Raw genomic sequence first — 20,036 nt, 5'->3', positions numbered from 1 at the left:
GGCTCAATTTTCCCATTCACTTTAAGATGAACTCGACACTTGCTCTTTCCACCCATAACTGACTCTTTTCCTCTTCCCCTTTTAAACTGTCTATGAAAACAAAGTGGCTTGGCCCAAATGGTTTGATGACTGTCAACAGCTAATCCAGAGGACTCCTGTCCCCTGAATCCTGTTTTTCCTACTGAAGGGTGTGTGTGTGTGCGCGCGCATGCGCGTGTGTGCCTCTAAACAACCACCTGTTATAGACAGAATGTGTGCAGTTTTATTTTGAACTGTCCAAAGAGCTTTGCACAGCTAGCCTAGCCTCTGTTAACACACAAATAGGCAGCCACGCTGAAGAGTACTGAAAACCCAGGGCTACCCTATACCTGGGCCCTGCTCTCCTGCCCTCTTAAAACTGACTTTATCTTTTATGTAGTCAAGTTCAGGCTTTCAAGAAAAATACATTTGAATAAGTGCAAATTTAATCTGGGGAAAATTCTACAAGGATGTGTAAGAGAAAATGACCTCTTGGTAAATCAAGCCTATTATATCCCCTCTTCTCTTTCTCTTATGTAGTTGACCACCCCTTAAGTCTCACCGAATCTAGGTACTCCCCTCTACCAGTCTGGTGGGAGCTTGAATATCCAAACACGAAAGAAGGCCCTGGGCAACCTGAGTCCACAGATGTCAGGAGGGGGAATCCAGACCCCTAGTATCTGGTGTTGGACTTGGGGGAGATGTGGACATCTCCACAGTTAAAAGGTAGAAGTTGTTTCTGGTCCCAAGGCTCATATTGGCCTGAGAATTCATTGAGAGACTAATATGGGTAGTGGGGCATTTGGGAGGGTTCTGCACTGGTTCCAAGATACTCCAGAGGTGCCTTGGCCTTGGAGCCTCCAGCCTGTTGTAGCTGGAGTTAAAATTCTATGTCTGGTTATCTTTCACACACACACACACCCCTCCCTAAAAGAAGGACAAACTTCTCAAGCTTTGTCAAAGATCTTTGTTCTACTACTGGGACAATCTGGAGGATTCTGGAAAGTGACTTCAAATCTCTCTAGACAACTGCGCCTACAAGATTGGGATCCCACACTACGTGCCCTTTAGAGGCTTGGAAGCTAAGGTGTCCCTCTGCTTGCTGTCAGTCTCGAAATTAAGCAGTCTAGGGAGAGTGAACAGTACACCCCGACAGGCAAACATTCTGACTCCTACGTCGAATCTCCTGGGTTCCTTCCTAGAAAGCCACTGGAGATGGAGAGGTACTGAGGCTGTTTCCGGTGGGCCGAGGTGGCTGCGTGGTCTAGAGCCTAAGTTCCTGTGTAATCTTTTCTAGGCAAGGTCGGCCATGCCATCTTGTTGTGCCCTGGCTTTCTCACCCGAGAAAAAGTCCTGATATCCTCATCTTCCTCACGCCTAGAATTTGGGGAAGTGTTAACCCGCTTGGCACTGAGGGCGCAGAAGATTCCCCTAGAGCCTGCGTTTTCAGTAAGCGCTGCATTCACAGCGCAGAGTCCCTTCCCTCACTCAGAATAGAGGAATGGCGGGGCAGGATCCTGTGTCTCCTCCAGTCCAAGCTCCTGAGCCTCCTGGCTCCTCTGAGTTTAGCAATTTAGGGTCGAGGCAAATTTAGAGCAACATAATTGCCGTAATGAGCAACGGTTTGCGTTCTGCAGACGCGCCATGGCTCCAGCAAGGCGGTAGCTGCAGGCAAGGCGGGCGCGCCTCCTCTCCCCCCCTCCCGAGCCTCCCTAGGACCCCCACCCGCAAGTAGCAAGCATCGTGGCCTTTGGAAGCAGTCTTGTGCCGGGATTTCCTTCCACTATTGCGTTCGTTCATTTTTTTCATATTTTTATTTCTTTGCAGTTAGTCCTTTCTTTCATCATCTTCTCATTTCCTAATTCTCTTTCTAGACGGCTGTGTACACAGAAAGCGCTCAATAGATGTTTGCCGTCTCTGAGCAACCCACTGGATTGGCGTCCAGTTTTCGGAGCCGCTTTAAATCCAGTGCGGCATAAATTTGCGGCTGGGAGATGGATACCGCTTCTCACTGTCGGTTCTGGGGCTGAGTTCCTTGTCTGAGAGAGAGAGAGAGAGAGAGAGAGAGAGAGAGAGAGAGAGAGAGAGAGAGAGAGAGAGAGAGAGAGGTCTGTAGCCGGTCCTTGCCTTGGTTCTTTGCCGATCCATTTCCTGATCTAGCTAAGGAGTGGTCTCGATCGCGGGGAGTGGGGGTCACCATCTAGGGCACTGGCAGGCTGTGGTAGAGGAGCCTGTTCTTGGAACCTACTGTATTGGTCGTGTTACCATGCGCGCTGGCGGCTTCACTCCTCTGCTCAAACCTTGGAGGACTACTATTGCCCAGAGAGAGGTGACAGGGCACACAGTCAATGAAGAAACAGAACAGGGATTCGATCTCATTTCATTAGGTACCTAAGCATTCCGGAGCACTAGCCCAAGTCTCTACAGCCGAAGGTCATTGAGCGCCACGGCAGTTCTCACACGAAATGGAGGTGGCTCCGGCAAGCAGTGACGGGTGATCTGGGCCCCAGTTACGACTTTAACCCCTTTCCCATGAGCACTTTTCGTAGGATCGTGAGAGTGACATCTTCCCTGCCCGGCAGGCCGATTGCACCGGCGTTTTCATTTTGTTGGAAAGATCACGGAAACTCGGCCTGCAAATTGAGTTTCTGACCACGCCACAGGACTGGAGCGGCCGGAGCAGTGAGGTAGCTGAGGCGGAGAGGATGCTACCCAGGGCAGGAATCTTGGGGCACCAGAGCTCTGAGCGTGGGTAGCCAGGCTGAGGCCATCGCGACCCAGGAGGCAGGGTGGGGCTCGCGTTCAGAGCGCCTAGTTTCAGGGTACGTGGCTCGGATAAGTGATCCTGGGAGGGTGCCGGGACCGCGCAGGAGGCCTGCAGATCAAAGTCCCACCACGGGACCCCTTTAGTGACCCGAGGACCTTTAGTGAGCCCCGCGGGTCCAGGCCTGCGCCCCACCAGAGCTATCGGGGGCGCAATGGGGAGCTGGGAGGAGAGGCAGCGGCCGCCTTTCAACTCTTTGGCTGGCGCCGGCCTGGCCAGGGTCCCGGGGCCGCATGTCCTTCCCGGCTCCGTCTTGTCCTCCTAGTCATTAGCTTCTCCGTGACAGCCCCCTGTCCCTCACACCGGGTGCCGCCAGGAGCACCTGATCCCCAACTACCATAACCAAATGTCTTCTCTTCTCCATTGCACCCCCATCTTGCTTCCCAGACTCTAGGGATTTCTTCAGTTCCGCTCGACAGCTTCGTTGCCTCAGCACATTTCGGCTCTGCAGAACCCTGGCCACAAGTCCGCCTGCCTCCGCCACAGCGCCACCCTGCGGCGACAGTCGCCTCTTCTTAATGTCAACTGCCTACAGTCCGCTTGCTCGATGAACGTGGACTCTCTACACCACAGGCAGAGCCTACAAAGCGCTTTGCACACACGACCCACATATATCTACACAACAACCAGCACATGCCTCAGAAAACCCATAAAGTCAACACGTGCACCTCAGATGCATAACTCAGACCCACATAGATGCCCAACACATGATCAACTATCACACACCACATTCACAAAATCAGTAGCTGGCGCGTACACCCCAACAAACACACAACCTTGTGCACAAACCCAACACACAACCCACTGACACAGACACACAACCACACACAACCGAGAGCTACATATTATACACACAACCTACACGCATGCCCAAACACAGGCGTACATGCTAGCATTCAACACAAAGCCCTAGTTTATAGAGGCAAACCGCACACTGTCAAGGCAACTCTTTAAGAGAGCCAGAGGCTTAAGATCTGCTGACAGAAATACACTATTTTGGAGAAAAGAGAGAGAGGACAGGCACAGACCTAGATGAAGAGGACAAGTTCCTGAGGAATGGTGTCTGGAGAGACCCAGGGAGGGGGCACAGTAAAGCCTGGCAGAGGACAGGATATGGGAGATATGCAGATCACAGCATCTTAGGTCCTGGGTGCAGGCACCTGTGTGAGCACCAGAGGAACGCTATGCCGGAGTGTGTATGTGGTTGTTTATACACTTGGGTTGTGGCCCTCATGCACATATGTGTGCATAGGCAGTTCTAGGGTGCTGAACGTTCATGGGGTGAGGGTGAGGAATGCGGGGAGGCTACTCCCCTGAACATCAGGAGCCCTCTTCTTCCCCAGAGCAGAACAATTGTTCTGTGTTTGGCAAAGCCTCTCATGCCTTCCCAAGAAGGGCTCCCAAGGGGCCTGACTTTGCTCAGGCTCTGACAGAACCCAGGCCCAAGATCTGGAACATCTGTCCAGCATCCATCCCCTGACAGGCAGGCAGGCACAAAGACCTAGGTGCTGCTAGGAACAGCCAGAATACCACTAAGGACCACAGTCTATCAATGTCTGACTGCTGGCACAGAGCTGGGCTGTCTGCTTGTAGATCCTGGCTTTTGACGTTTGGAGCCTGTGTGATTTGAGGCGAGTTCCTTAACTTTTCTGAGCCTGTCTTTCCCCCCATATACCAAGTGCAAGATTCTCCTCTTTCCTAGTGGTTATAGGAAAAACATGAAAAGCTCTGTAAGTGTGTTTGGCCTCGCCAGCAACAAATATTGATTATGGGCTCTTGACAAAGCAGGCAGAACTGTGTCCCAGTCTCCCAGGAGACTCCAAAGAGCCAGAGTATGCTGACCACTCAGGCCTGAGACATGGAGCTCAAACCTAGGTCTGTTCCCATCTGGATGGTGACCTTTATCTAGCAAGCTCTGATTTCACCCTGAATGTGCAGGGCCCAGCCCATCTAAACAGGCGCAGTAAAGAGCTGCTTTTGGGCTTTAGTTAGAAGTAAATTTAAGGGTTTTCCCTCAGTTCCTAGTTCTTGGGGCCTGCCACACCACCCTCCGTCCTCATCTCCAATGAGCACAGATCCCCGTGAGGGATTTTGCTACTCAGTTTTTTCAGGAGACAAAGTGGCTGGATTTGAATCTGGTGTGGTAGGACTTCAGGGGTCATCTCTGCATTGCAATTTCACTGGGAAGATCCCCACATTCAGCGCTGAGTAACTATTTGTACTCATGTAGGGGCTACAGGAGCAATTTACCATGTTGGCCGAGAAGCAGGAGAAAGTTCACCCACATGGAAAATGGAACAAAGCCTACCCTTTGCCTGACACAGCAGGGCATTTTATTTATTTATTTACTTATTCATTTATTTATTTATTAGAACATTCCCTCTGCAACACTCTCTTTTGGCTACCCAAGAGTGAACTGGACTGTTTTCTTATTTGCTGGTGCCTCATTAATGATTTTACATTTAGAGAGACACTCCTCTCCCCTTTTTATCCAGTGGTCACTGCTGAAGTCCTGAGTGTGGAAGGGTAGGGGTGCTTCTAGAGAAAAGGCTCTGTCCAGGTTGAACAACCTGGAAGTTGGTGTTTAGGGGTGGACCTCCCCTAGCTGTTAAGTTTGGGGAGCCTTCCTTGGACTCCGCCTGGGAAGTGGGCCCAGGGATTTGGTAGAATCAGAGAAATGCCTTTCATCAAGAGAGGTTTATCACCTGACTTCAAAGTTTGATAGCGGTCCAGGGAGGGCTCTCATGGCAGGTTCCCCGATGTGGCTGAAGGCCCAGTGGTATACCTCGCCTGCCTTCTGAGTTCTTCCCAAAGATTACAACAACAAATGCTTAATCTGGGCATGCGCCACAGTATCCCCCTCCCCCCCCCCCCACACACACTTTAGAAGCAGGTAAGGGAGCAGAACAGAGCTTTCAACCCAGTCAGAATCTGCACCTTTCTGTTCAGCTGGAGGCGAGGAAGCTCAAATAATAACAGGATGGGAGGTGAGCCATGAAGAGTTCTCGGCTGGGCTGGGCGGAGGGGCAGGATCGCGCCTTCAGCCTTCCCTTCCTAGTCCTTCACTTCCCCAGTGAAGTCAGAAGAGGTCTCTCCAGGCTCCATCCTCCGAGGGTGTGCAGGTGGGGGGAAGGATAGATAGGGCTGGAAGCAGAATGCTGCTCCTTGGACAATGGTTGGAAGATCCAGCACTAAGACACTTCCTTTACTCTCCTAGGCCCAGCTGACTTCTGCCCTTATTTGACTCAACTCCCAGGATTGACCAGAAAGAAGCTCTGTCTCACTCAGGTTTGGACAGCACCTCAGAGACCCGCTTGTCACCAGTGGGTTAGCGTCCTTTTTAACACAAGAAAACTGGACTGGAAGGAATTCTGGGATTTGGTGAAAAATCTAGGCAGATTTAAGGCTCAGTGTTTATTGACTCCTTCAGGGCAGGTAAATAGGAATTCCAGGCTGAGACAAAGCTTCACAGACAGCAATGGATACCATACTCTTGTCTTCCACACAGTCAAGCTCAGCCTTTCTGCAGTGACTTGTGAACTGAAAGCTGAAGGTAAGGGTGTGGGGTTTGGAGTCTGGGCTTCAAAGAGCATCCAGAAGTTTCCTAGAGGTGAATACCTGAGTGCAAAGGTCCGGAGGAAAAGCCACTCTGGCCAGGTTGGAACTAGCCTCTGGTAGTTGAAGCATGTGGATCACAAGGAACTGGTAAACTCTGTAAAGATATAGGGTCTTGGTAGGAGGGGCACTGGGCCCCCAGTTAGCTGGGAGGCAATGGTGGCATGGGATATTGCTGGGGGTGCCTTTTCCTCCATAACATCTCCTTCTCTGTATGTTATCCCCACCACCTACCCAAAGGCTGCTGGGAAGGACCTTCCAGCCTCTCAGAGTGAAAGATCCAAGTCTCATAGCCCTTTCTTTTCAGGGCTCATGCAGCTGCGAGACCCAGAGTCTGGTCCCCAACTCCATCCTGGAGTCTCTGAAGCTCAGCTGTTTCTGTGCTAGCTGGGTAAGAGGCCAGCTGGGCCTCAGCTGTGGTGTGGAGTTGATCAGGAACACCCCTGGTCAACCGCAGCTCCCAGTCCTGCTTGCTGGCTCCTTCTGACACTGTGCAGAGCTCCTTAGCCCAGGTGTGTGCCAGCTGTGTGGTCCCAGAGCTCAAGTCATCCAAGTCCTTCCCAGCATCCATTTCACAACCCAGGGAAACTGAGGTCTGCTCATACCATTTCCAGTGCAGGAAGAGAAACGCAGAACATTGATCGAGTGGGAACATGTGCCAAATAGCATTGTGCATGGTGACGGAATCCTGCAAAGGGCCAGGTGACTGAGGTGAGTGTTAGCATCACCACCCCCTTGTGGCCACAGGTATGCTGACACCCAGAGGATGAAGGTAGAGGCAGGTCTTTAGCAGACGGTGTTCAACCTGAGACGGTAAAGGGGTCACAGGTGACTGCATTTTAGGAGGTTGTGCCAATGCCAGGATGGGGTGAGGGTAGAGACAGGGGTAAGGTGGGGTGTCTGAAGGGAGGCGAGCAACCCCCCAGGAAGGCATGCTCCAATATTCTGGTCTTGCCTTTGCTGCCCTTTTCACAGGACTTGGGTCTCATTTCTAGCCCTGCGGTCATCTTCCTTTCCTTACTCTCTTCCTCCCTCCAACCCCGCCTAGGATTTGATTCATTCTTCAGTTTCTGTTGCTGAGCATACCTGTCATTATCACCCCTCCAGTACTTCCTGGCCCCATCGGCTCAAAGCATTTTCTCTGGGCTGGATTCTGTGCCAGGTGCCTTATGGAAATCAAAGGATGCAATCAACAGTATGTCTTTAGAGGAAAACCCTGCATCAGCAGTCGCCCAGAGAAGTCAAGCAATACTTCCAAGGCCACCAAGCAGTGATCAAGGAGCCTGGATTCTCACTCAGACTCCCAGCTTCCCCTATGGTTAGGGGTGTGTGTAACAGCACAGGCAAACAAGATGAAGCCCCGAGGAAGGAGTGGCTGCCAGTGGCTGCTCTTCCCAAGGCCTTTCTGCTTCCCACCCTCACTAGCCCTCCAGAAGCCTGGCCTTTGGGTGACATGTCTCCTAAGTTCCTCAGGGGTAAGTATGGCTCCTGTGACCAGGGTGAGGGTGGGGCAAGTGGCTGCCTAGCCCAATCTGCAATGTCTGCTTCTGAGTGGCACTTGGGGCAGTTTCACTGGTGAGTTCCCAAGACAAAATTTGTTGTGGTTCCATTTCTGGAAGCAGAGCCCTGGATCTCTCTGTAGCAGTCTGAGGGAGCTCAAGGACCGGAGTGCCCTGAGTGAATAGCTTCCTTCTTTCTTCTCATTTTATTTGATATGTTGTCATGTCTTTGCGTCCTCTGAGATAGGCTTTCTCATGGAACCCAGGTTGCTTTGCACTCCCGATTCCCCTGCCTTTACCTCCCAAGTGCTGGGTTTACTTGCTTGGTTTCTTACTCTGTTTTTAATGTGATGGATCTAATTTCTTTCTTTTTTAAAAAAAAATATTTATTTATTTATTTATTTATTATGTATACAATATTCTGTGTGTATGCCTACAGGCTAGAAGAGGGCACCAGACCTCATTACAGATGATTGTGAGCCACCATGTGGTTGCTGGGAATTGAACTCAGGACCTCTGGAATAGCAGGCAATGCTCTTAACCGCTGAGCCATCTCTCCTGTCCAGATGGATCTAATTTCTCAGGTTGAAAGGTTTAAGGTGGTTGGGGTGACTTCCAAGGACACAGGTTCATTTCACCAACATTTATTACACAAAATGAGCGTTTCTCCTTGGCAGCTCACGAAAGTAACTAGCAAGAAGGACAGAGTGAAAAAAAAAAAAAAAAAAAAAAAGAAAGCTACCAAGACAGGTAGGGCTGTAGCACAGAAGGTGCTATGTTAGTGTTGTGACCAAACCCTTGACAAGAAGCCGCTTAAGGGAAGAAGGATTTCTTCTGGCTTATACTTTAAGAAAGGACTATGATGGGTGGCTGGGGAGAGAGGTGTTGCGCACACAGCCAGGAAACACACTGGGCTACACGAAACCTCAAAACCTATCTCCAGTTACTATTCTGCCCAGCAAGACTCCACCCCCTTAAAGTTCCTCAAGGTTCCCACCCCACCCCCAAACAGTGCCTCTAATCAGGGACTTAGTGAAGGGGGACATTTTACATTCAAATTACAACAGTTGTGCAGGTGACTGGGGTGGGGCTCCTAGCGGAGAGAATAGGAGGACCCTGGAGGGTATAAAGGATTGTGGTGTGCACAGAACCCCCAGGCTCTGGCCACCCTTCAGCTGTGGTGTGGTTGTGTATGTTTTGTCTTGCTAAATGGCATCTCTCCTTTTGATTCAGATTCACAGACTGCACCTCCCAAAGCCTTTTCTTGTGTTAAATGTCCCCCTCCCAGCATAGCAGCTTCTAAGACCCTACCTTGGTGGTTGATCAATCCTTATCTGTTTCCACCTTTGCTGCTGGGAGGGTGTTGTATCAGGTAATTATTTATGTCAGATCACTTCGCCCCCAGGTCACAGCACTTTCATGGTTTCCTGTTTTATTCACAGTAAAGCACAGTCTTTACCCTTGCCCACAAGCCTCCAGGGAATATGATGGGGAGATGTTTCAATTGGTACAGTGTGTGTGTGTGTGTGTGTGTGTGTGTCACAGAAACTTGAGTGGGGGTGGGGAGATGGCTCAGGGGTTAAGAACACTGACTGCTTTTCCAGAGGACCTGGGTTCAATTCTCAGAATCTACCAGGAGGCTCATAATCATATGTAATCTAAGTTCCAAGGGGGACCCAAAGCCTTCTTTTGATCTCTGTGGGCGCTGCACACACATGATGCAGACATACATGCAGGCAGACATCCATACACATAAAAAAAAAAAAAGATTAAGAAAGCATTAGGATTTGTTCAATCCCAGCACCCACGTGAAAAGCTAGGAGCAGCAGAGCAGCAGTGTGTCTACTTGATCCTGGTGTGTGTAAGACGCGCGCATGTGCGTGCACACACACACACACACACAGAGAGAGAGAGAGAGAGAGAGAGAGAGAGAGAGAGAGAGAGAGAGAGAGAGGAGAATCCCTAGGCCTGGGCCTGGGCCTTGCTGGCCAAGTGGTCCTGGCAAAGCCAGTGAGCTTCAGGTTCTTGCAAAATATACAGTGGAAAGCAATAGAGGAAGACACCCAAAGCCCACCTCTGGCCTCGACCTCGATGCATACATATGCAGGCATGCATCTGTACACACAGGGACACACGCAAACAACTTGAGTGTCCCTGTGATTTCCACTCACCCCTACCGCTATGTCTCTGGTCTCTGGGCATCTCTCAGGTACAGCACACACAGCCCTACTACAGGGCCTTTGCACTTGCTGTTTCCACTTGGCATGCTGACCTTCTGGCCACACCAAATCACCATAGGATAGTAAAGGAAGTTTGGGTGGAAGCATCACCCCAGCCCCTGGCATCCATATACCCAAAGAGTCGGAATGTTTGGGTGAAGGCTTCACTTCAGCTCCTGGCATCCATATATCCAAAGAGTCTGGAATGTTTGGTTGGAGGCTCCACCCTAAGCCCCCTCCCACTTGGGAGTTGCCTCAGTCCAGACTCCACCCCTGAGAAATCCCGAGAAAAATGACCCCTCCCCAGAGATGCTACCCTCCCACAGGGTATTTAAAGTGCTCCCCAGAGAACAAACAGGTGGTTTTCAGGTCTTCCTTTTCTATCTCTCCTCTCTGGAAGACTGGAAAGCCATTGGGGAGCGTTGGTATTCATTAAACCTGGGCTATTTCTAATTCTGTTTGATTTGGTTTGATTTGGATTATTGTGTCTGCAGAGAGGCTTATTGGGGTGCAGAAACATTTTAGAAGTTTGTCCTATTGTCTCCCGGAGCCAGAGGCTTTATCTGTGCACCCCATGCCAGACACACACTAAGCTGTGATTTAGATGGATAATGTCCTCCTGCACTCACAGCTCCTGGGGTGCTGGGAGGAACTGGGTGGTGAAGCAACCTCTTGAGCCTGAGCGCAACTCTTGTTCCCTCCCTCCAAGGAGGGAAGCTGGATGCTGAGATAGAGGCAACCCCTCAACCAGCAGGCAGTTGACCTTGGGTCCTGGATTTGGAGGAAAATGGAAGGAGTCAACCATAGATTTCAGCCTGCTCCATTCCTATCCTGTCTCTCCCACGCAGAGTGGATGGTGGACTATTGCAGACTGAGAAGTGGGCAGGGCTGCTGGCAAAGGAGGCGGGTGGAAGGTGCTGCTCTTGGGACCAATTTACTTTCTAATGTAAGTCTCACACTGAACCAAGAATCAAGGAAGGAACCAGTGAAGCCCTCCCCTATTTCCATAACTCTCTGACATCAGAGCCCTCTCCCACCCTCTCCACTCTGTGACATCAGAGCCCTCTCCCAACCCCCACTCTCTGACATCAGAGCCCTCTCCCACCCCCCCACTCTCTGACATCAGAGCCCTCTCCCATCCCTCACTCTCTGACATCAGAGCCCTCTCCCACCCCCCCACTCTCTGACATCAGAGCCCCCCACTCTCTGACATCAGAGCCCTCTCCCACCCACCCCCACTCTGTGACATCAGAGCCCTCTCCCACCCACCCCCCACTTTCTGACATCAGAGCTCTCTCCTACCCCCACTACGCTATGACATCAAAACCCTCCTGCTTCCCAATCACTCTGACATTCTTTGTTTACTGTAATCATATTCTTTTTTTTTAACCTGGAAAAGCTCTAAATTTTCCTTAAAAAGTTTTATATTTTGGGTCATAAGTGGTAGCATGGCCCTAGGAATTGGCCAGGTTAGGCACACTGGGACTTTTGAAGTAGAGCTGTGTTTGTGAGTCTGGTGGCCACTCGCTGCAGGCTGTATGCTCTTGGGCCTCTTCATCTGTGCTGGAAGAATTTCTGCAAAAGGGATCAATTGAATTAAATGTGACCTGATGCTGCTGTGCTGGGAACTCTTCTCAGGTTTGCTGTCATAGCAACCTGGGTGAACTCTTCTCAGGTCTGCTGTCATAGCAACCTGGGTGAACTCTTCTCAGGTCTGCTGTCATAGCAACCTGGGTGAACTCTTCTCAGGTCTGCTGTCATAGCAACCTGGGTGAACTCTTCTCAGGTCTGCTGTCATAATAACCTGGGTGAACTCTTCTCAGGTCTGCTGTCATAGCAACCTGGGTGAACTCTTCTCAGGTCTGCTGTCATAGTAACCTGGGTGAACTCTTCTCAGGTCTGCTGTCATAGCAACCTGGGTGAACTCTTCTCAGGTCTGCTGTCATAGCAACCTGGGTGAACTCTTCTCAGGTCTGCTGTCATAGCAACTTGGATGAACTCTTCTCAGGACTGCTGTCTTAGTAACCTGGGTGAACTCTTCTCAGGTCTGCTGTCTTAGTAACCTGGGTGATATCTGTGTTTTCCACCACTCACATGAGCTGACCCTTAAGACATCATAGGAAGTCAGGCTCCATTTCACTAGGAGCCTTGGCCAGAGCCTTGTCTTCAAAGTCTAAGGCTCTTAGTTTTCACCAGGCTCTGTAGGTCTGTGAGACTGTGCCCACACTCACCCGGTGTGTATATGTGAGTGTGTGTGTGTGTGTGTGTATGCATGTGTGTGTGCTCACATGCTCAGATGTAGGCAACCCAGTTCACACGCAATTGCAGAGAGAACAGCAGGTCTATGCAGGTGGGAGGAAGGGAAGAACCATTTCCATATGCGGAGTACCTACTGGGGTCCCTGTGCCTGCTCCTCCATTTAATAGACAGGGCGTGGGTGTCTTTTTTCCTGTTCATGAGAGAACACTGAATTCCAGATGTGCTAAACCAACTGCTGGAGAACCAAGTCTGGAATTCAGATTTCGTTTGTGTGGCAGAAAAGCACACGCCCCTCCGATTTACTTATAGTGAAACATACAGCAAGGGCCTTCGAACATGAATCCACCCACAAACACTGGGAAAGTGGTAGAAAAAGAATAATCATGTAAAACACCTAAAGGAAGATTGTTAGGAAAACAAAGCAAGCAACAAACTGCCCCTTTCCTGGTTGTTGCTGGGAACCATAAGAGACAGGAACTGACAAGCAGTCTGGTTTTTTTGTCACTGGCTGGCTATAAGAGGATGCTAATGAAATGGTTTGAGTTTTTCTTTTCCTGTTAAAAATCTCATTTCAAATAATTCCATTTGTCATCCTTTTCTTTTCTTTCCTTTCCTTTTTCTTAAAACAAGAAACAAAAACAAATGTTTTCCAAAGCTTCAAACCCAGACCTCTGTGTGGGTTTTTCTTTTCAGCCAAATAACCCCAGCCTTTTCCCAGTGGGGAATTCCCACCCCCTTCCGGTTGGTTCCAGCCCTCAGCATCCTACTGCTCCCCCTCTGCTGTCCTCAGACGCCAGTCCTGCCTCCGCAGGTAGTCAAAGTCCTGGGTTCAAGATGGGCAACTTCTTTTTTTGCCACTAAAACGAGTTTTATTTGAATATAAAGTGCACACCAGCACGTTTCCCGCTGTATGATAAAGGAGGAGCCCATAAGAGTACAAACTACATCCTTATTGTTTTCCCTAGGGGCCTCCATTTTTAAAGGTTTCCAAAATTTAGTTGTTTTCCCCCTTTTAAACAAAGCCACACATAGTTTAAAGGTCAACCGGTCCTGAAGGGACCTAGAATGGAAAACGCCAACCCTATCCTCGTCCCTCTCACACCCAATTTTTTTTCAGATACAACCATTTCAATGTGTAGGGATTTCCGGGAGCTGGGGTTACAGTTGTGATCTGCCCCATAATGGTGCTGGGGTCTGCGTAAGGAACAGGCTGAGAGAAGACGCTGCTGAGGAGGTGGACTGGCGCATTAGGAGTTGGATACGATGGGTGGCGGAAGCTAGCAGACACAGATGATCCACTCCTTAGGAGAGTCACGTCAGCAGTTTGGGTCGGTGAGGAGAGACCAAGCCGCTTAGCAGGAGACCCATGTATGCCTCTCCCTGCTTTCAGCACCGGGTGCATGAAACGAGGACATGACCACTTCAAGATCGGGTCGAGGAGGCTTTTATTGTAGATAGGAGGGAGAGTACAGCCAGAGGCATGTGGAAGAGTCCAGACCAGTCAGAGAATGTAGAACTAGACACAGTCAGTAGACTGAACCAGGCCCTGAGAGGAGACCGGGGTGCTGGGGGGGATGAGACAGGGAGTCAAAAGAAGATAAAAAAAAAACAAAACAAAACAAACAAACAAACAAAAAAAAACCAAGAGACCAGGAGAGCACATGGCTGAACTAGCAGGGCTCTATGGGAAGGAGAAGCTGGGGGAAGGGAAGGAAGTCAAAGAGCTGGAGAAGCTTAGGGCAGCAGGGGGTGGGGTGAGGAGAATTGAGAGGAATCCCAGGTACCCAGTGAGCCTAGCCGCCGGCATCCGCTTTGGTATACTAATAAGCGCCACGGTTAGCCACTGTCCTGGGTTTCTTGGGACCTGACACGTTTATTTAGTGCACACGTGAGTGTCCGCATGAAGTGGCCAGAGGTCAGAGGACAGCTGCAGTCGGTGCTCTCCTTCCGTCCCGTGGGATGGGATCCAGAGACTGAACTCAGGTAGTCGGATTTGGCCACAGCATCCTTATCCTCGGGACTATCTTGCTGGCCCTTAGTATTTTAATTTTTTTTTTTTTTTTTTTTTTTTTTTTTTGGTTTTTCGAGACAGGGTTTCTCTGTGGCTTTGGAGCCTGTCCTGGAACTAGCTCTTGTAGACCAGGCTGGTCTCGAACTCACAGAGATCCGCCTGTCTCTGCCTCCCGAGTGCTGGGATTAAAGGCGTGCGCCACCATCGCCCGGCTAGTATTTTAATTTTTAAACAGCTCTTGTCTTCAGTGTTCTTTTAAAAAAAAAAAAACTCTCCATTTTTGCCTCTATGCTTCCACTTTTGTCTCTTGATTGTCAGTATTTTATAGCTCTGCCTTGTTCTCTGCACGCCCCCCTCTTGGAACATTGTGGCTTTCTTCCCCAGTATTTAATGCCTCAGAGGCTCTGAAATATGAAAATTTCTCTGCTGCCTGCTGCCCCTACCCCCAATCTCCACGTCTTCTTGTTCCTCAGTTTCACCTTCCTCTCTCACATGGAGAGACACTGCTGTCCCTTGAGCACAGCTGACAGGAATTTCGTGGGCATGAGGTGGGCTTGTGAACTGAGTTGCCTGCGTAGCCAGTAAAACATTGATCAACCTAAATGCAACGGGACAAACCAAATTATAATGAAGATAGCATTTGAACCCAAGCTCAAGGCAAGATCTCTAAGTCTAAGCTCTTGCTCACAGTTTTTGGAATATGCAGCCCTGACCTGGAGGTAGAATTTACCCTTTGGCAATGCCATGTGATTAAATCCCAGAGTCCCAGGTAAAGTGTGGGACAGAAGAAAAGAGACCAACTTCAGTAAAGCAAAAGGAAGTTGTTTGTTTTTCTATGACTGACACCACTCTCAGGCTGGAGTGGTAAAAAGTGGTGGAATGTGCCAGAGATCCCACCATCTGGGAGGCAGAGGCAGGAGGCTGTCATCTGAGGTCAGCCTGGGCGACATAATGGGAAAGAAAAGAAAAAGGAAGAAAGAAGGAGAGAAATGAATGAATGAATGAATGAATGAATGAATTGATTTGTTGCAGAGGGCTGAAGGAACAACAAAAAGACAAAGGATGACCAGATTGTACTGAGCCAAACCTCTACTTGGGCTCACTCAATCAGATGCGGGGTCAGAGGTCAGCCTGGAGGTCTTCCCTTGGGCCTGGCGAGAGCTCTACAAGGATCACGTGTGCTGGTTAGGATTTTGGAAACTTGATACAAACTAGAGTCACTTGGGAGGAGGTAACTTCAATTGAAGAATTTTCCCCGTTAAGTGGCCTGTAGGCATGTCTGAGAGGCAGTTTCTTGATTGATTATTGATATAAGGGTGCCCAGCCCATTGTGGGTGTCTCCCTCCCTGGGCAAGTGGTCCTGGAGGGTATAAGAAAGCTGGTTAAGCAAGCCATGAGAATGCAAGCCGATAAGTGGGGTTCCTTCATGGCCTCTGCTTCTGCTCCTGTCTCTAGGTTCCTGCTTTGGGTTCCCTCGTTGACGGACTGTGACGAGGAAGGGTAAGCTAAAGCAAACCTTGCCCTCCTTAAGACACTTCAGTCACAGTGGTTATTACACCAGCGGAGAAGCAACAAGGCATGTAGGAGGTGCGCACAGAACTCAAGTCTGTCTGTCTGCCTTCTACCTTGGGGCAGAGGAGCTCATGCTGTGTACCCTCTCACGGGGTGCTCCTGAAACATGGTGTACATCTCTGGCATATCTGGCTTCTGAGAACTCCTATTTCCAGTACTTGTCTTTTTTGTCAAGGTGAGGGTCATTAAACCTCTGGCAGGCTTCTTTCACAGCGAATACTCAGGCTTTTGTTTTGTTTGGTTTGGTTTTTTGAGACAGGATTTCTCTGTGTAATAAATACCCTTGACTGTACTGGAACTTGCTCTGTAGACCAGGCTGGCCTTGAACTCACAGAGATCAGCCTGTTTCTGCCTCCTGAGTGCTGGGATTAAAGGTGTGCGCCACCACTGCCCAGCTTGAATGCTCAGTTTTAAGTAAGGTCTAACACATAAGGGCTTCATAAACTGGCTGAGTGGATACTCTAATGTAATCGTTGATGGGAGACAACAGGAGAGGGACGTGGTCTTTTGTTCTACAAATAGAACGTTACATAACCGCTTTCTCTATCTCTTGTCTCTCTTTGTGTTATGAAATGGGCATGAAGGGTGAAGACTTTGTGGAGCTGGTTCTCTCCTTCCTCTGCTACATGGGTTCCAGGGATTGAACTCAGGTCATTAGACTTGTACGGCAAGCACCTTACTCCCTGATCCATCTTTTCAGGTCTTCCCTTTGGTTTTTAGAGCCAGGATCCCTCATTGGGACCTAGAACTTGCCAATTAGGTCAGGCTGAGAGGCCAGCGCATCCTAGGGATCCTCCGGTCACTCCCTCCCAACTCTGTGATCACGGGAGTGACAAGGGTGGACTGCCCTGCCTGGCTGTTTACATGGCTGCCAGGGATTGAAGTCGGTCTCATGTGCCCCCAGTGAGCACTTTACTGCTGGAGCCGTCTGACGAGCCCCACATAACAGGCTTTGTCTCCGTGGTCTGTGGGGACCCTTCTCTCTCTCTTTCATGACATTTTCAGGTCTAGCTCTGTCCAAGGTCAGGCCCTCTGGCCCTGGGGTTCTCTCAAGCCCCAGAGCCAGCAACAGCCTGAAGTCGTCACAGCCAAGATTAGATGCAAGCCTCGTGATCCACATGAAAAAGATGTCAGGAATCGGAAAAAAAAGATATGTTTTGGCTGGAGCGCCCCCTTCGCCACTCTTGAGCTCTCTTAATAGGAGTTTTCGTTTTCCTTTTTTTTTTTTTTTTTTTTTTTTGCGTGCAGATTATCTGAGAACGGCTTGGCACTTGGGAATTTTCCATTGGCGTGAGCTGAGCATAGTGGCGCCAAGAAAGGAGAGAAGAAAATCAGACAACGTGGGCCCCGGTTTTCCTGCCAGTCTCAATTTGGGAGACTTTTTCCATCCTTGGGGCCATTTGTGAGAAATTAAGCTCAGAGGCCTTCTAGGGAAAAATCTTTGGACTTTTGATTCCCCAGTGTGGAAATTTTGCACATTTGAATATTAAGTAGTGACTTGAGAAGGGTGTGGGAGGCGAGGCCAGAAATGCCGCGTGTGCTTATTTATTTATTTTTTTTCCTTTTGTCATGGGAAGGCAGCATGATTTCTGCAGCCTGAAAAGGCTTCGTCAAAACGTGGCCTCACTATCTACTGAGTGGGGTGGAGAAACGATGTCTTCTGGGGCCTCAGTTTCCTGCCTGGGAAACAGCATGACACTGTTGACTTCACTGAGTTTCTCTGGGGAGCAGCCAGGGATTGTTTGCTCTCCCCCTTCTCCCCTCCCCCTCCCTCTTTCCCCCTAACTTAACAGAAAATGGCATTTTTCTGTAGGGGCGGTTCCATTTACCTGTCTAATCTTCTCTTAAAGTTTTCCTGGTGCCAGGTGACTGAATAAGGCTAAGCTCTCAGCTGGGTCCTGAGCCCTCAGTGCAGAAGGCGTCTTTGGAGTCTTTACTGCGGCAGGTGCATCTGGCAGCGTGCAGCAGGCATTAACACTCAGGATGGTGGAACCTGGGGGTCTGGCATGTGGACTCGACGGTGGCAGGCGTTAGCACTCAGGATGGTGGACCCTGACGAGGTGCTGCTGCTAACACTCCTTATTTCTTGCCTTTGGAAATTCTTTGGGTTGCTGAGATGGTGCAGCACCCAAAGGTGTTGGCTGCCAAGCCTGAGGAGTTGAGTTTCATCCCTGGGATCCCCATGGGCCCAGGAGAGAAAAGACTCCTGCAAGTTAACCTCTGACCTCTACAGGTTCCTCCCTTCCACACATGTACATACAGATGAATGCATGAAAGAATGCATTAATATAATAAAACATTAAAAAAGAAGTTAATTGGCCTTTGGGACAAAGGTAAGTCGAGTCACGTCTTACCTGTGTCAGAGGGTATTAAAGGGCTGAAGCCAGCAATAGTGCCAACACATGAGAGCTCAGAGCAGGCTGGCAAAACTCCCCCTTCAGTAGACCTTCCTCACAGCCAGGGGGAGCAGGATGAGCACAGTGTAGGAGCCCCTTTGCTGATGGAGCAATTTTGCTTTAGCCCACATTCACAGGATCGACCCGGTGCAGCTGATCTCTGATCTTCACTGACATGATTACCCCAGCTGCCTGCTGGTGTCCACACCAGCCGTTGGGAGGCTCCGTCTCCACCCCACAGGGCCTCTTTCAGAGATCTTCCAGACTCACTGCCCTCAAGGGAAGCGTGAGAATTCTTCTGCGTCCTGTTCCAGGGACGGTTTGGTGCCTCTCATTTCGGCTTCAGGGAAAGCTATTGGTCCTCAGTCTTGCTATGCCAAGATGCTTAAGGGAAGAACTTGTCAATTCAACCTCCCCCAGACCCAGAGCTAGGTCACAGAAGCAGCAGGCAGCAACATGAGTCTTATGAAGTGCAGAGAGTCGGACCCTGAGGACCTCAGCCCATGATGTAGTCAACTTGAAAGTTAAAGGTTTCTTTTGAAGCAGTTCTGGCTAGGCACACAGTAGGCATTTTGTATTATGGAGGCTTTGTGGTGCAGGATCTGGGAGTGGGTTCCAAAGTCAGGTTCTGGGACTTCCAGTATGGTCACTATGTTATGTATGACTTTGAGAAATTTGCATAACCCCCATTATCTCTGTTTTTCAGAAGAGTACTCTTTTTGCCTGAAGTTGAGAAACCCCTCAATGGACAAGAATCTGAGGGTACCATGACTTGGCAGCAATGCCACGGTAAATCTACATTCTCAGAGTCAGGTGCCATGGCTCACGCCTGTATTCCCAACCTGGAAGGCAGAGGCAAGGAAGATGGCTGTGAGTTCAAAGCCAGTCTAGACTACAGAGTGAGACCCTGTCTCCAAAAGAGACACAGCAGAATTAGATGAAACAATAACCAGGTATCGAGCACCCTTATTAACTGGGCTGGCCTAGTGTGATCACAAGTACTCTCAGAAGAGAGAGGATGGGGGCAGGGCACACTCAGAATAGCGATGAGGTCATGGAAGTGGGGCTGAGGAGGCAAGGCTCCTGGCTGCAAAGGCAGAGGAAGTGACACGAGCCAGGGCACGGGTACCAGCTAGAAACTGCTGTAGAGACAAGAGCATCCTTCCCGGGAAATTCCTGGCTGGGTTGCTCCTGTCCTATCCCATCCTCAGCACATCAGACTGGTGTTAGAATTCAAATATCTCCATTTAACAAAATAGTGGCTGTTAGCTTGTGATAAGTAGTCTTTATTTATGGTGAAGGGATTTTGGATTTTGTCAAAGGCCTTTTCTGCAGCAATTGAAATGATCCTATGCTTTCTGGCCATTTATGTGTTGAATTGCTTATTGATTTACATGCATTGAACCAGCCCTGCCTCCTCAGAATGAAACCAACTTGATCATGGCGAATGACCTTTTAGATGTCTTCTTGAAAACAGTTTGTGCTAGGGTTAATATTGCTGCAATGGAACCCCAAGAACAGAAACAAGTTGGGGAGGAAAGGGTTTGTTTGGCTTACACTTCCATATTGTAGTTCATCATTGAAGGAGTCAGGCCAGGAACTCAAGCAGGACAAGAACCTGGA

Source organism: Chionomys nivalis, chromosome 6 (assembly GCF_950005125.1).
Source record: "Chionomys nivalis chromosome 6, mChiNiv1.1, whole genome shotgun sequence".
NCBI classification, from domain to species: Eukaryota; Metazoa; Chordata; class Mammalia; order Rodentia; family Cricetidae; genus Chionomys; species Chionomys nivalis.
Note: the sequence above shows the minus strand (reverse complement) of the source record.